The sequence below is a fragment of the Podarcis filfolensis genome, assembly GCF_964270895.1.
Source record: "Podarcis filfolensis genome assembly, chromosome: 1".
NCBI lineage: Eukaryota > Metazoa > Chordata > Lepidosauria > Squamata > Lacertidae > Podarcis > Podarcis filfolensis.
In genome coordinates this window covers 482,788-499,309 of record NC_139604.1, presented here as the reverse complement: position 1 = coordinate 499,309, position 16,522 = coordinate 482,788, and the positions used below count along the sequence as shown (strand labels likewise).

At 43.0% G+C, this 16,522-nt stretch overlaps 1 protein-coding gene across 4 annotated transcripts in view; it reads right to left on the bottom strand.

The window, feature by feature from the left end:
• MAP2 (microtubule associated protein 2) overlaps positions 1–16,522 on the bottom strand; it is a 314,133-nt gene that overhangs the window by 121,269 nt on the left and 176,342 nt on the right. For 3 of the 4 annotated variants that reach the window (XM_083625909.1, XM_083625907.1, XM_083625910.1), the window contains one exon: positions 14,311–14,383. The exons of the other annotated variant lie outside the window; for it this stretch is intronic. The gene's annotated coding sequence lies outside the window, so the exon portion shown is untranslated. The remainder of the gene's footprint in view (positions 1–14,310; positions 14,384–16,522) is intronic. 4 annotated transcript variants of the gene reach the window in all.

Here is a 16,522-nt window from a genome sequence, read left to right as displayed (position 1 = left end):
TAAAAGCAACTATTCCTTAAAACACAATCTACCACATTTAAAGGCAACCTTGTGTAAATAATATAATATTTTTAGTTGATTAAAGAGGTGTATGAACCCATTATTAATGAAATGCATTACAAGTGGGATGTGTGGAGTCACATTTTACTCCATGAGTATTAACAGATCACAAAATGTTTTACCACACTGACAATGAAGGACTCTTCACAGTAGCTATGGCAACTGCTAGAAGTGCACCCAAAGTCACGTTGTAGGCCAAAGACTGTAGGAATGATTTAAATGGATCATTGTAGTCTTCTGTTAGATCTGAAATCAGTTTAAATTGGGCATGTTTTTATTTCCATGTCCAGGACTGACTCATTACCCTGCAAAGTTAAGTTCTACTTGTAATCATTCTCACCTATGTGACCTCAAGGAGTTGTCAACCATAAAAGTGAGAATGCAGTGCAGTTTGTAAAGAAAAGCAGCCCTGTGCTTTTAAATTTCTATCCGTACCATTCCATCTGCAAGAAAATGAGTAAAACTCCTAGATCTGCCAAAAGTCTTCAGGCAGAAGTGTGCCATCAAGTCCTTAAAAATGAAGCTGCTTCAGGGGAAACAGCAGGATTGGGGGGGGGGGACTGGTGAAGTCCCTGGGAGTGGCTGTGGCGATCACACAGGGTCCCTGGACACTTCACCGTCTATTGATCCCTGTGCCAGCACTTTATTTCTCGCTGCCACCACCCAGACCCTACCTGGGACAATACTGAATCCAGTCAGGGTTAAATTGGAACATAAACTTCTGCTTATTTATTGCATTTTAACAAGCATGTGGTTTCATAAACGGTCTCAGTCAAACCACCTCTCAGATATTCACTTGTCTTCCTAGCTCCTAACTGTTCCTGACTCAGCTTATTTCGCTACGCTAACTCAACCTTCCCCCAGACTCTATCCCAATTCCCTCCCACCCCAACCAACCACCCAACTCCCAACGAACTCCCCCTTCGCCCCTCCCAAAGCTGGTTTTATAGTCCCTCGGACTCCACCCCCCTAGGTTCTGATTGGGTAACTTGTTTAACTATTTCACCTCCAGCACTCTCATATGTTAACATACAGGGTGAGAGCCTGTATGATAGGAGAAAGTTGCCAGATGCCTTCCGAGCAAAAGTTTGTAACTGGGAGAAGGCTGGCCCTCCCTGGGTGTGACACAGGATGGGATGGGGAGCAGGTGCTCCCTAGGGTGATAGTGACTGGGTGAATTTGGTGGACTTTAGTAACACTGTTCCTAATTCTGTTGGATGCCTCCTGGGACAATCAGCTGTGGTAGATTTTGTTGGTAGGCTGTTGTTGTTTACACAATGTGTTTGGGAGGAGTTTGGGGAAGGAGGGCCGTAAGTGATGCTATCCTGCATTTCAGTGATCATGTGTAGAGGAAGATATAGAGGTCATGTGTAGTGGAAGGTGATAGGTTACTGTGGAAGAGGATGACAAGGCTGTTTATGTTGCGTTCCTCACTAACAGTCCTCCCCATGAATGGGTTTCTGGTTGCTACTCTCCTTCAACCCACCGGCAGGAGAGAAAAATATTTTTATTTAATATTTTAATATTATTATTTATTATTATTAAATGAATGGATTCCATCCACGCAGGCCTATATGAGTCATTACCACTATAGGCTTAAAAAACCCCCAAAACCTAGAGCCTTGAAACAAGCAACTATCTAGCAAGGGCTATATCCCTTTGTGTTGGTTCTGGCAATGGCTCTTTTAATTGTACTCTCAATTAAGATACAGTAGAATGAACTTTCAAGGGTGCTTTCAGATGACATGGGAGGAACTGTTTTTAAAATAAACATTGATTAGCTGAGACAGAGGGAGGCAACAGTCTGGTATAAAATGTAATTGGAATATTTATTTAAGCTCAAGGGATCCCAGATGAAACAGCTGCCAGCAGCTGGGGGAGTTGGGGTACCAAATGGGGCCAGGAACTGCAACTGGAAGCCTAAAAAGGCACCGATCTAGTCATACATCCTGCTGATACGACTACTGATACCACTTTTATTTCATTCTTATGCATAGCTGGACCCTGCTCCAATTCTAGTCCCACATAAAAATTGTATTTATGCATGACTACATGCACCAGAATGTGGCTGGGGATATGCATTAACATGCAAATCCACTGGAAGCAGAGATGGTCTTGTTGCTCCGCCATGACCTCCCTGCCAATTTGGATACAATAAAGGAACTGGAGGCCCCTCGACTGTTCTTGGGTCCAGTATTGGACCACTTCGACCGGATATCCCCAGCTGATGTGGACCAGACTCCTCCGAGCTGGAAAGCCCACCACCTGTCCTCTCGACCCGTGCCCGTCTTGGCTGATTAGAGCGTGTCCAGACGAGGTGCGGGCCCTCCTAGGGGATATCATCAATTTGTCCCTTGGCACCGGGATATTCCCAGGGGAACTGAAGGAGGCAGTGGTGCGCCCGCTCTTAAAGAAAACATCATTAGATCCCTTAGATCTAACCAATTACCGCCTGGTTTTGAATCTTCCGTTCCTGGGTAAGGTGATTGAGAGAGCGGTTGCTGAACAGCTTGGTGGGTTCCTGGATGAAACATCGGCTCTGGATCCATTCCAGTCCAGCTTCCGCGCTGGTCATGGGACCGAGATGGCTCTGGTTGCCCTAACAGATGATCTTCGTAGACAGCTGGATCGAGGCGGGTCGGGGCTGCTGATTCTTCTAGATCTGTCAGCAGCTTTCAACATGGTCGATCACGAACTCCTGGACCACCACCTTGCCGACGTGGGGATCCAGGGCATAGTCCTTCAACAGCTGCGCTCGTTTCTCTCTGGTCGAGGACAGAGGGTGGCGCTTGGGGGAGAATTGTCATCGCGCCACTCCTTGGTGTGTGGAGTACCTCAGGGTGTGATACTCTCCCCGATGCTTTTCAACATCTTTATGCGCCCCCTCGCCCAGCTTGTCCGGAGTTTTGTGCTGGGTTGCCATCAGTATGCTGATGACACCCAACTCTATCTGTTGATGGATGGCCATCCTGACTCAGCCCCAGACACACTGACCAGATGTTTGGAAGCTGTGGCTGGATGGTTACGTGGGAGCCAGTTGAAGCTAAATCCTTCGAAGACAGAGGTCCTGTGGCTGGGACGGGACGATATGGGATTGGGGGGGCAACTCCCATCTCTTGCAGGGGCGCAATTAGTGCCAGCACCGTCCGTTAAGAGTTTGGGTGTAATCTTCGACACCTCCCTTTCCATGGAGGCGCAGATTGCAGCTATAACAAAGGCGGCATTTTTCCATCTCCGCCAAGCTAAGCAGTTGGCTCCTTACCTCTCTCGCCCTGACCTAGCCACTGTGATCCACGCGACGGTCACCTCCAGACTGGATTATTGTAACTTGCTCTACGTGGGGCTGCCCTTGAGACTGACCCAGAAACTCCAGCGGGTGCAGAATGCTGCAGCAAGACTCCTTACGGGGTCCTCGCTGTGAGATCACATTCACCCAGTGCTATACCAGCTGCACTGGCTCCCGGTGGAGTACAGGATCAGGTTTAAGGTGCTGGTTTAAACCTTTAAAGCCCTATACGGCCTAGGACCCTCGTACCTACGGGACCGCCTCTCCTGGTATGTCCCACAGAGAAACTTACAGTCTTCAAATAAAAACATCTTGAAGGTCCCAGGCCACAGAAAGGTTAGGCTGGCCTCAACTAGAGCCAGGGCTTTTTCGGCTGTGGCTCCGATCTGGTGGAACACTCTGTCACAAGAGACTAGGGCCCTGCGGGACTTGACATCTTTCCGCAGGGCATGCAAGACAGAGCTGTTCCACCAGGCCTTTGGCCAGGGCACAGCCTGACTCCCTCCTTCGGCAATCTTCGCGGAGCTCTGGCCCAATGGTTGCCATTGGTTTGATTGAATTAATTTTATAATGAATGATTTTAGAGTGTTGTGTTGTGTTGTACTGTTGTACTGTTTTATTGTTGTTAGCCGCACTGAGCCCGGCTTTGGCTGGGGAGGGCGGGATATAAATAAAAATTATTATTATTATTATTATTATTATTATTATTATTCAACTAGATTACACCAATACTCTGTATTCTGGCATATATCAATTTACCTCTTATGGGGCCTGATCTAGTAAATGATAAACACTGAATTCTCCTTCCCTACAAGGAAAGAAGTTGCAGTTTGAAAGCAAGCTGGATCACCTTCCTCTTCCTGCTAGCCCAAAGTGTGTGTGTGTGTGTGTGTGTGTGTAAAAAGGGCATGCATGGACCCCAGTACTGGTAAACACAACAACATCCTGAGTTAAAGGAAAAACATGTCAACTTCAAAGGAGAGCAGAGTGCAGTGACATTTCAGAATAATTGCTCCTCTTGCACAACTTTCAATGAAATTTACATGCAAGATGTCAAAGACAAAAAGGATTTTATTTTTTTAAAAGAATCTAAACATGCACATTACCACTGCAGTAGTATCTCGACAAATTCCAGAAAATGCAAGCTGGCAGCATGGTGGAAAGCAAAGAAAATCATGACCACTAACTCAGAAGGTGGGGGGCGGGGGGGAAAGCATCCCTACTCAAAATGTGTTTGAATCATACACTTTTGGGCTCCTTTTTCCAGAAAGGTAGATTTTGGAGTGTCTGTTTTCTGAATTCACTAACATAAAACATCCTTTTTTGGCATTCTTCCATCATTAGAGGCCTTGCAATAACAAATAACCCTGCAGTTGTATTGATTTAACACCCCCACCTCAAGCACAGGAAGGGGGGGGGAGGCCAATTTTCTGTTGGTTCCAGCACTTTCAAATTGCTATGTTTGTTACCATGAGAACTTGATTAAAATACCGCCTACATGCTGGGGAGGGGGAGGAGAGGTAATATCTTCTTTTAACCTTTAAGTGAGAGCTAGTTCTAGCACACACTTGGTGCATTGCAGTATTTTCACCATCACCATAACGTTCAGCGGTCCATGGCAGCAGAAATGCCTTGACAGATTTTATTTTGCTGAATGGTTTCTCCTGGAAAATATTTAGCTGTCAGAACAGCTTCAGCCAGTACTGACACACAATGAGTTTTCATATGCACGCATGTTTCTTTCATACTAACAAAAACACCATTAACACAAGGATCTAATCCGAAATTTACAGATGGGGTTCTCAGCTCCCAAAGGCAATGAGGGTACCAGCGGTATGTGGGTGCACATGTCTAAAAATAACCCAAGAAGCATGATATATTTAGGATTCTCTTCTTTTTGCTAATTATTATGCATTCAGCTTTGTAAAATGAATTCATAGAATTGTAGTGAATAGTACAACATGAAAGCTTTAATTAACAGATATGACCAATGATATGTGAAGAAATAAGGTAGAAACGGTATTTTAAATTACTAAGGACTACTCCCAAAATGAGTATTTGTAATGCCTGGAGAGCCATTAAAGATGTTGGCCAGAGATTTAAGGGACAACACCCCCATCAGTGTAAACAGGGCAATAAGCTGTGTAGGCTAATTATTAGTCCAACAGCTATGCAGTTTTTCTTTAAGCGACTATTTTGAAAAATATTAAAGCTCTTACAATAAAAATTGTTATATGACACTTACCTTAAACAACCAGTAAGTACACAGTGTTAATTTAATGTTATGCAGTCACCCATATAGTACTGTTTGTGTGTTTGAAATATACAAAGCTAGAAAACATATTTGCTCTCAAAAAGACTTCAAAACAACAATAACTCTTATCAGGAAAAGCACTCATTGGCTCAGCAAGTAGAATGAGGCCACTGAAGCAACTCTTCCAAGTTCACAGAATGGTTTCAAGCCATGGAATTTGTCCTCCCTCGTTCATTTCTTTGGATCAGTGGTGGGAAGATGCAAGAGCTCCTTTCCCATATGAATGAGTCAGTCATCTCCAAGTATGTCTGTCCTGTAACACGCAGAGCATCATGGCTCTTCCCCATCCCTGCATGTACACTCCACATAGAAAGCAATGGGCTACGTTTTAGTCCGAGGCCATTAATAACAGCCATTAATAACTTATAAACTGGGGAGTCGGGCATGTCTATGTGATTAGGGCAGACATATGAACAGCAGACATCTCTGATGCCGAATCTTGTCCTTAGAAGCCAAGCATTCTTTTGCCCTCTCCACACTCAACATGTGATATAAAAATCTATTCAGAGGCAGAATCAAGCACCCTCTTAACTATGCCAAAGGGAGGAGAATTTCCTCCCCTAGTCCCAGCTTTTATTGAATTCTGATGTTAAGTAAGGAACTTGCAGCAGCTGGTGCCACCTCTGACTGTATAATCCCAGGCTAAACACAGTCTGTGTCCCAATTTTAGACATGTTTGCAGGAGTGGATGATGAGTCAATCAATTAATTTGCATTATTATTATCACTAGCCTGATCTCCTGTCAATTAATGGAACTAAAGTTGAGTAAGCCTTCAACTTCTTTCAACAACTTCTCAGTGATTGTGCTGAAGATTAACAAAGTAGTTTAAATACCACCTGACTGCTTTATTATTATTATTATTATTATTATTATTATTATTATTCCCTGCCTTTTTCCCTGATGGGACTAAGGCACTTTACAGATTAAAATAAGAACTGCTAAGAACATAGAAAAAAAGAATTAAAAACAATTAAGCAATGATAGAAATACACACACTTTCATTAAAAGCCTGTTGAAATAAGAAAGTCTTCACCTGCTGTTGGAAGGACAGCAAGGAGGGAGCCAGTCTAACTTCTCTAGGAAGCGAGTCCCAAACTTTGGGAGTAGCCACCGGGGAAGCCCTCTGCCACATGTGCCTGTGTGACCAAGAGAAGGGCATCCCCAAAGATCTCAAAACTTGGGTATGAGGGAACATGGTCTTTCAGATAGCTTGGCTCCAAGCTGTGTAGGGCTTTATAGGTCATACCCAGCAAATTGTGCCTGGAAACAGCCAGTGGAGCTGTTCTATTTTTTCCTAAATAATTTTTTTATTTTAAATAAATTTTTATGCCAGTGGAGCTGTTCTAGCAAAGGAGTCCTATGAGTCCTATAACCAGCACCAGTCAGCAATCCAGCTGCAGCTCTTTGAACCAGCTGAATTTTCCGACCACTTTTCAAAGGTAGCCCCATGTACAGTAATCCAAACGGGCTATAACTAATGCATGTGTCACTGAGGCCAAATTGGACATCTCACTATGGTATGGAAGCCACATAGGATAGCTAGCAATCTTTCTACAGATTCCCCTCCTACCTGCTCACCTTGTCTTTGGATCAGAGACCAAATTCAGAGAGTTTATCCAGTATGCAGATCCAAGCCACTTTACAAGCATCGGATCACTTCCCTTTGTTCAGGTGCTATCAGAAACAACAGCAATGCAAATATTTCTTGAAGACCATGCCTCATTCCCCTGTTCTAGTTTTTTTTCCTTTTTAGTCATCTTCATATAGATGACATAGTTAACTGGGCCACTACAAAATAGTATTTGACACATCAGAATAATATCTGAAACTCAATGGAAGCATGTCTGGTGAAAATCTGGCAAAATATGTTTGCTACTGAGTGTGTGATGCTCGGTTGTACCTCTATTTCTATGAGGATGTCTCGGTGTGTTTGAACAGCATAGCCTCGGTGAAGTAAAAGCAGAGACTTCAGTCTTGAAAACAAAGGTTAAATTAATGCTCCCCAACTCAACTACTCTGCTCTAGCTTTCTTTTAACCTACAACATCTAAATGTGCATTGATAAAAAAATATATTATACATTAATTTATTTATTAGTTGTAATTATTACTTGCCCTTCACCCAAAGGTACCCATAGCAGGATACATAAAAAGATAAAATATAGCACATAAGCATACAAAAACACATGAAAGCAAAAGCAGTAGTAAGCCATATAGCAGCGGCAATGACGTCAATGAATAACAACATTTCCCAAAATGACTGGATTTATGTCCCTTTTAGCCTGATTAAACCTTCCCCATTGTTTAAGAATATTCCAAAGTTTTGCTTTGGGGTTGTATAAAGTTTTACAGAAGCCTCAATTTAGCTACTTCTGTGCTGCCTGGGTGATGCTCTTAAGGGAGTTGGCTGGCAAGATTGGAAAGCTGCCTGGGTGGACTGATTAAGGGTGGACACACTTCACATCAGTTTGGCCAATTCCTGCTTGTATCAATGAGGAACCTTTAGTATGTACATCATAAAATGATAGGAGCTACCCAGGTTGAGGAAGAGAAATAGGTTCCCACTATTCATTTTTACTGCATCCCCAGAGGAGTGTGTCGTGGTATTAAAAAATACATTGGCTCAACTAGTTTTGTTCCTGAGTTTGTTAACAGATAGGTTGGAAGTTCATATTCAAGTTGCATATGCTAATGATTGCATATACTAAGGATTTTTTTAAACCCTATTTCCTTTTAATATCACATTTCATGAAATTTTCCTCCTTCAAGCCATGGCACTGGTGCTAAAGAGCAAAGAGTGCTATAGGCAATTACACAGAGAAACACCAGCCTGTGCTAGTTTGTCTTTCAGTCCAAGAATGCGGCCGACCAGCATTAATATATCATACAATTGACATTATCTATCACTCCAAAGCTTTATAATTTACAGTTTTGGAGAAGATCTGAAAACAATTTTCCTTTGAATATGAAAGCTTTACCAGGTCAAACACTGACAAAGCATTGTGAATTTTCTTTTGGCAGCACATTGTGAATTTTCTTTGTGGGGCTGGCATTCATACAACCTCAGAAGACTTCCTTTGCTCAGAACAGTGCTTGTATGAAATAATTATCCAGGGATTAATTAACATTGTCATGTTTCCCACAGAGGGGAGGAAAGAATGAAAAAAGATTTTATTCTCAGACAGAAGGTCACTATTCATTTAAATGTTTATTCATTTAAATGTATGTACGAACATTGCACTTTCTCCCTACAACTCAGCTACTAAAGACAGCAGAGCCCTCTCTAATCTGGTCATGCTCCACATTTAGCAAGAACCAGCCCATTCAGGGTCACTTTGCGTCTATTTTTCACCCATGTAATTCTGTTTATTCATCATGTAAATTTATGTTGACTTAAGAATGAAATACAATTTGCATTTGTGGGGCGGCAGCATGACAGATTAAGACTGGCTAGGGAAATCAGTAATGATTTTAATAACAAAAAAAATAGAAGCCTGCTGCTTCTTGCATACTTACCAGTTTATTTTAGAAGTATATATATATCTGACAATGCTGCTGGCTGGTAGTAGCTCTCTTTGAGCAGTATACAACCAAAGTAGAACAAATTTGGAAGTGTTTTATTAATACAATACATCACATTTTGGGGATGATTTTCCTTCCCCTACATCAAAACCAAAAAGTTCAGTTGGCTCATAGTTCATTGGAAAGACACTGATTTGCTTCTAAAAGCATAAAACCATAGACAGTCTAATGCATAGTGAAACAGATTGCTCAGTGTCCTAGGCTACAGGCACCTTTTAAAGCACATTCCTTCTCTCAAAGAATTCTGGGCACTAGACTGAGTTTGTCTGTCAACATAGGTTGCAAAATTAGAGAATGCCTATCAGCCTTATCCTAATCACAGGACGCTAAAACATAAACATATGCACTAAATCTTTGTGAGTCTTTAGTTGAAGTGACCTGTGTAGTGCCAGACAGCAGGTTAGGGAGATGACAAAAAGGGATGGAACAGAGAATGGAAGAGAAGAGCAAAGAGGCAGTCTTGCCTCCCCCAGCTAGCCCTAAGCTGACCTATATCTACCCTCCCACTGGTGGGGGAAGAGGAATGAAGAGGAGAAACTTTATCCGCTTTGTCCCCCTCCTGCACTACCACTGAGAGAAGGAAGCTTGCATGGAATGAGACACAAAGAGGCTTCTCCAGGAAGCCCCCACAAAAGGAGGTCAGCAGGGGTCATATCAGCTTGCCTTGCAGGACTTGACTCTTGATTCCCCCCACCCCTGCCTGGGGCGACCTGTTCAGCACAGGACAGAATTGAGGAGTGTCTCCTTTACACTCAGAACAATAGACACGTCCCATGCAAGGTGTAGACATAAAAGAGACTTTGGAAGCTGCTTCCCTCAAGTCCTGGGTGCTCAGAAGGGGTGGGGCAGTGCTGTGGTCAAGGCTGGGAATGGGAGCTGGTAAAGTCCAGGGACACCCTGTTTCCTTGGACCTGGAGAAGTAGGACCCAGTCACCCTTTGATCTGCTTGGACACAGCCAATTGGACAGTAGTGGTGGCTCAGCAGCCGAAGAGGGATAGTTCGCCTGATGGTGACTAGCTCCCATTCATCATCTGCTGCTGCCGCCACCAAGAAAAGGAAGCCTGTGCAGGGGCAGGGGCGAGGGGGCATAAATCTGCAAGGGGGGGGCAACAGTGTAGACTTTTGTCCCCGTGCTAAAATGTTTATCTCTGGCACTGCACATGTGTAGACTGTAGAGACAGTGTACATGACCAGTGTTGTCTGTTCAACCTTGACTACTGTATTCAGGCTGTAGTAAGTGTAAAGGTTTTATAAAACAGGGCTATACACAGCATTATTGAGGCTCAAAAGATAGGCCTGCAATAGGTGTGCCTCTTTCTTGCTCTAACTGCCTGTTCACCTGCCTCCTCTGTGTAAACAGCGGAAAAAACAAGGAAAAACAGCAGCAGCAGCCTCTGCTTGTCTTGCCCTCTGGGTTGGTGATGCAAATTGGGTCCAGAGGGAAATGGCAAGCGGACAGAGAGCTGTATCAATGACAAGGAGGAGGTGGATTCACTCAGGTAACAGGACCCACTGAGGGCATGTTGCTCATGGACTAAAACAGACACTGCTTCTCTTGAAGACCCCGGGGAAGGGGTAAGCTAAAACCCTGGAACTTCAGGTCAAACTCTGGGATCCTGAACTTTCTACTCTTGGCTGGTTTTTATTCTCCCTGATATCTCGACTTTTCATACAAAGGACTGTCTTATATAGCATCAGACAATTGCTCTACATAACAGGGTTGGCAACCTCTGCCTTAAAAGATGTATGGCTAGGAGTTGTCTGGCAACTGTAACTTCTCCCATCATGAAACTTGTAAACCAGTTTGAGATTTTTTTATTTGAAATATGAAGTGGTATAGAAATTAAATGAATAATAATAATAATAATAATAATAATAATAATAATATAATAATAATAATAATAATAATAATAATAATAAAAAACAACTGCATATTAGGAATGAGGAGCATTTATCTATCCTCCTTTGCCTTGTATGCCCATCCAAGACAGATTTGGCAATAAAAATTAGGATATTGCACAGAATCAAAGAGTTGGAGAAGGCCTTGTTGGTCATCTAGACCAACCTCCTGCTTTTTGCTAGAGCATCCCCAACAGATTCCTGGCTGGCCTCTGCTTTCCAAAAGCTCTCTGGACCAGAAAAGTGGATATTTATGGGACATTTTGAAAAATAAAAAATAGGTTTCAGTTCAAACTCCCTTTTGCAAGAAGGAGGAGGAGGAGGAGAAGAAGAAGAAGAAGATTAAGATTGTCATTACTGCATAAGTGTTAGGAGCTGAAGAGTAGGTTAGCAGGAAGATATAGAGCATTCACTGACTGGAAATGAAGCAGTATGTCTGCCCCAAAACCTTTGCAGGACCAAACAGTACTGAAAGCACCCCAGTACTATCCTGAGTGGAGACTACTATTGGAGAGCACTCTCCAGTACTATTGGGGAGCGGGTGGCACTGTGGTCTAAACCACTGAGCCTCTTGGGCTTGCTGATCAGAAGGTTGGCAGTTTGAATCTGCCTTACAGGGTGAGCTCCTGTTGCTCTGTCCCAGCTTCTGTCAACCTAGCAGTTCAAAAGCACACCAGTGCAAGTAGATAAATAGGTAGAGCTGTGGTGGGAAGGTAAAAATCATTTCCATGCACTCTGGTTTCCATCACAGTGTTCTGTTGCACCAGAAGTGGTTTAGTCATGCTGACCGCATGACCTGGAAAAGCTGTCTGGGCACAAACGCCGACTCCCTCAGTCTGAAGCAAGATGAGCACCACAAGCCCATAGTCGCTGTTGACTGGACTTAATCACCCAGGGGTTCTTTACCTTACCTTTTCCCTTTACTATCCTCAGCACAAACCAGCCCGAATGCACAACAGGAAGGATGTCTAGAGGGCACCAAGAACTGCCAGGCAGAGAGGGGCGAGGATGTAAAGAATTTCAAAGCTAGACAAGTATTTCACACAGTATCATGGACAAATAATGGTGCAGTAATACCCATACACCTTCTAAACCCTATTTAAAAGGCAAATATCTGGCTTGAAAAGCTTTATAATCAAGCTTAAACAGAACATGTTGAGGAAATCTCCACTCAGTATGAAGTTGGACATATCTTGCCCACGTACTGATTAGACTCTAATTCCACTTCCCCCACTAAATACCCTTCCATCAATGCTTTTGCTCTGCAGTGTTAAATCCTTCATAATAGATGAGCAAGTTAAGCAATAAATAAACAAACCCAAAATACTCCCCAAAAGATATTAACTGTGTCAAACTGTCATGCTATGAGAGGATGCTTAAATCATCTTTCTATCCTGAAAAGATTTACCTGGAACTTGTCCTAGATTTTAAGTTAACTGTTGTCATGTGAATCTGTCCAATTTTGTTATGAATGGTTCATCTTTATTCATAATTTGCCATCTTGGTTTATATAAGATACTGCCTGAGTATTATTATTATTATTATTATTATTATTATTATTATTATTATTCCTACCTCTTGTTGTTGTTTAGTCGTTTAGTCGTGTCCGACTCTTCGTGACCCCATGTTCCTATTACAATTTAGTAATCTCCTTCTAAACAACCATATCAAGGTGAATCAAGGTAATTTATACATAAGATAATTAACAGCAATTAAAAACATTTAAAACAAGAATATATTTAAATACATTTAAACAAGAATGTCTTCCAACTGCTTCCAGAACGTGCACATAGTGGGTGCCTATCATATCTCAACAGGGGCAGCCAAGTTCTTCTGGAGTGGGGCTTCTGAGATCTTTGGGACTTATAAGTAAAATGACTATGCTTCCCAGTCTGCTAGTGGGGGACACATCTTTAGGTCTTACTGTCCTGACGTCTACTGATAAAGTATCAGCAGATGAGGAGCTAGCTGCTCTGGCATCAAGCGGCCCAGGAGGGCACTGCCCACAGCGAGCGGCCCGGGGGGGGCGATGTCACCCCCCTGAGGGATGACACCTGGGGTGAACCGCACCCACCACACACCCCTTCCTCCACCAGTCAGTATTAGTGATTTCAGTGGGACTTACTCACAAGTAGGTGTGCACAGGTTTGCAGTCCTAAGAAAACGTCTTAAGCATATGCAGCAAAAATCATATATATAATGTTTATCCTTTTCTAGTCTTTCCTTCATCTCCTTGAAAGTATAGCCTTGAGTCTTCCTCATAGGCTTTGAAGACACTTTTTTCGGGGGGGGGGCGGGGACTCTGGTGCCCAAAACATTTCTGTTGCTGGCAAGGAGAAAGGAAATGAGGTTGAGAGTCAGTTATCATTAACTCCATTCCCACCGGGTCATTCTGTCCCAGGAAGGTCATGGGGTGTTGCTGAAAGCAGCCAGCTGCCGCTTTCAGGGGAAGCAAGGCTTTTATTTGCCAAAAATAAATGAATTAATAAAGTTAAACCAGGTAATGGCTATAGTGCAGCTTGGTTTGGAGGTTGTTTTTTGACATGCTACTCCTTGCTGATCCGTTTTGTTGTCTTGAACTGTTTGGACTATTCTATGAGTTTAATATGCGCAACTCACTCTTGGACACATTGTTTATTTATATCATTGTATCCCACAATTGTAGTATAAATTTTGTTTTCCAGGGTGCCCAACAATGTAGCTAAAATATAACATGACAAAAGTGAAGTATAAGGAACTTGACATACCAAATCTGCCCATTGGTTAAAAATACTTGGATCATTAAAATCTGGTAGCCTAGGATTGCATCCAACAAATTCATCCTGTTATAACAAGGACTTCTGCCAGTAAAATGGGACTTCCTCTCCCCTCCATGTGTGCCCCCCAAATCTGTTCCAGATGATGGTTGGGGGTGGGGATATCCATAACAGACTGGAAGGGCACAAGGGCACAAAGGGAGAGGGAGAGGACATTCCATAGTACAGGTGGAGGTCTTTGAGCTAATGGGACAACTTTGTTGGATACTTGCCTATAAATTAGTGTGGAACCTAAATGACCATACTGTGGATGCAAGTCTCCTTGGGGAGCAAAATAGATGCTCAAGTTGAATTGTGAGGATAAAATAAAGAAGTGTTTTAAAATAAAACAATAGCATGATAAACTGGGTTACCTATTTATATGGGTAGTACCAATCGAAGGTTCCTGTACTCCGTTTTCAGGACACCAATAAAAGCCTCAGTTGCCTGTAAATGAATGGATAAATTTGAATGACTAAAGATTTCCTGCGAAAAACAGATACGTTTCATTTCATTCAGAAACAAGTTATTTACAAAATGTTTATTATTATCTGGACAATATGCTGAATGGATACAGCTCAGCTGGTAGAGAATCTCAGGGTTATGCATTCGAACCCGATGTTGGGCAAAAGATTGCATTGCAGGGGGTTGTACTAGATGACCCTTGTGTTCCCTTCCAACTCTACAGATTTGCCTCTAGGTCATTTTCACCCTGGACTCCACTTCTGTATATTTTTGATGAGTATTTTTGCTGGCTTGGCTTTAACCACTTGGGTTTGCTTCATCAGAAATATGATTTATTGGATAACAGACAAGTTGGTGGGCTTTAGTAAAGAGTGTTCTCTGTTTGTCAGTCACTATAATCGAAGGGGCAGAGGAACCAGAGACCAAATTGCAAACATGCGCTGGATTATGGAGAAAGCTAGAGAGTTCCAGAAAGACATCTACTTCTGCTTCATTGACTATGCAAAAGCCTTTGACTGTGTCGACCACAGCAAACTATGGCAAGTTCTTAAAGAAATGGGAGTGCCTGATCACCTCATCTGTCTCCTGAGAAATCTCAATGTGGGACAGGAAGCTACAGTTAGAACTGGATATGGAACAACTGATTGGTTCAAAATTGGGAAAGGAGTACGGCAAGGCTGTATATTGTCTCCCTGCTTATTTAACTTATATGCAGAATTCATCATGCGAAAACCTGGGCTGGATGAATCCCAAGCCGGAATTAAGATCGCCAGAAGAAATATCAACAACTTCAGATATGCAGATGACACAACCTTGATGGCAGAAAGTGAGGAGGAATTAAAGAACCTTTTAATGAGGGTGAAAGAGGAGAGCGCAAAATATGGTCTGAAGCTCAACATCAAAAAAATGAAGATCATGGCCACTGGTCCCATCACCTCCTGGCAAATAGAAGGGGAAGAAATGGAGGCAGTGAGAGATTTTACTTCTTGGGCTCCATGATCACTGCAGATGGTGACAGCAGTCACAAAATTAAAAGACGCCTGCTCCTTGGGAGAAAGGCGATGGCAAACCTAGACAGCGCCTTAAAAAGCAGAGACATCACCTTACCAACAAAGGTCCGTATAGTTAAAGCCATGGTTTTCCCAGTAGTGATGTATGGAAGTGAGAGCTGGACCATAAAGAAGGCTGATCGCCGAAGAATTGATGCTTTTGAATTATGGTGCTGGAGGAGACTCTTGAGAGTCCCATGGACTGCAAGAAGATCAAACGTATCCATTCTTAAGGAAATCAGCCCTGAGTGCTCACTGGAAGGACAGACCGTGAAGCTGAGGCTCCAATACTTTGGCCACGTCATGAGAAGAGAAGACCCCCTGGAAAAGACCCTGATGTTGGGAAAGGTTGAGGGCACAAGAAGAAGGGGACGACAGAGGACGAGATGGTTGGACAGTGTTCTCGAAGCTACAAACATGAGTCTGACCAAACTGCAGGAGGCAGTGGAAGACAGGAGTGCCTGGCGTGCTCTGGTCCATGGGGTCACGAAGATTCGGACACGACTTAACGACTAAACAACAACATAATCACAATAGACTGATTTTTTTCAGATATTGTTGGGGCGAATGCACATTTTACCCAACAGTCTTGCCTATACCCATAAAGTACAAAGGGGGTGGGGGGTGTACAGAGAGTATGTCTTAAAGCAGGCCATGCATACCAGACCTCTCTCCATCAGTGGCAAAGTCTAGCTACAGTGAGGAAAAGCAACAGCATGTGTGTGCAAGGCAAGGGCTTACTGAAGAACATGGATGTGTGAAGAGGTAAAGGATGGAGCCAGAGGAATGCTAAGGGAAATGAAGGCCTGTGAGCTAATAAAAAAAGCTCACTGCAAACCATAAGGTCCCTAGTAGAAACACTGAAGATTTAGATCTGAGAGACAAGGTCTAACTTCTTTGCACAACTACCGACTGAGTGAGTGGCCTTTGCTCACACCTCCCCGCCCGCAACATCAGTTCTGGAAAAAAGGGACAAGCAATCTCACATGGATGTTGTGAAGGTAAGCAAGATTTTAAAAAGAAATCACCTTCCACTTAGGCAATGAAACACCACTTTGCAATAACTCCTCTT